The sequence below is a fragment of the Micropterus dolomieu genome, linkage group LG01, assembly GCF_021292245.1.
Source record: "Micropterus dolomieu isolate WLL.071019.BEF.003 ecotype Adirondacks linkage group LG01, ASM2129224v1, whole genome shotgun sequence".
NCBI lineage: Eukaryota > Metazoa > Chordata > Actinopteri > Centrarchiformes > Centrarchidae > Micropterus > Micropterus dolomieu.
Genome location: NC_060150.1, coordinates 51,137,603 through 51,138,380, shown reverse-complemented (window position 1 = coordinate 51,138,380; position 778 = coordinate 51,137,603).

Sequence of the window (778 nt, the reverse complement as noted above, 5' to 3'; positions counted from 1 at the left end):
TTTTTTCTCTTCCCTTAAAACACTTTGAGAAAACAGCAAAAGATAAAAACATGAACTAAATGATGAAATGAGGGAGAGCATTAACAATGAAGTATGAAATCTATAAAATAGAAAGGTATACTGCTGGAGTCCAGATATCTAGAACATGCTTACACATTCTTCTTCTTCTTAATATTACTATTATTCTGTGTATTGTTCTGAGCCAACATTAATCCTCTCAGAGGTATTTATAGAGACGTTTTTCAGCTGAGATGCAGAAGAGTTTTGTGTTTTCTGATTGTTGAAGAAAAGTCTCAGGAGGAGAGAGTTCTGAACCGAAGACAGGTTACAGTCAGTGTAATAACCTGATCTCTCAAACAACAGGTTTCACACTGAAGAATGGAAGGTCTCTACATTAACAGCAGCTCACAGGACCAAACGTACGATTACAGCAACATCACCTCCAACTACCAGAAAAACAGCAGCACCACCTCCAACTACCAGAAAAACAGCAGCACCACCTCCAACTACCAGAATAACAATGAGCTCAACATCACACATTTGCTGACATACATATTCAGTGTTCTCGGCCTTCCTCTGACCCTGGTGGCCATCATCATGCTCTTTATTCTATGGTATGTACATTCTGACTGAGAGTTATTTATTTCTGTCTGTGTGGTGTGTCTGTCCTACAGTCTGTCTGTCTGTAAAGGATCTGGATCTGGTTTGGGGGCTAGGTGTCAGGGGGCTGGGACAAAGGCTTGGAATGATCTATAACCTGACAGGAATAATTGACTCC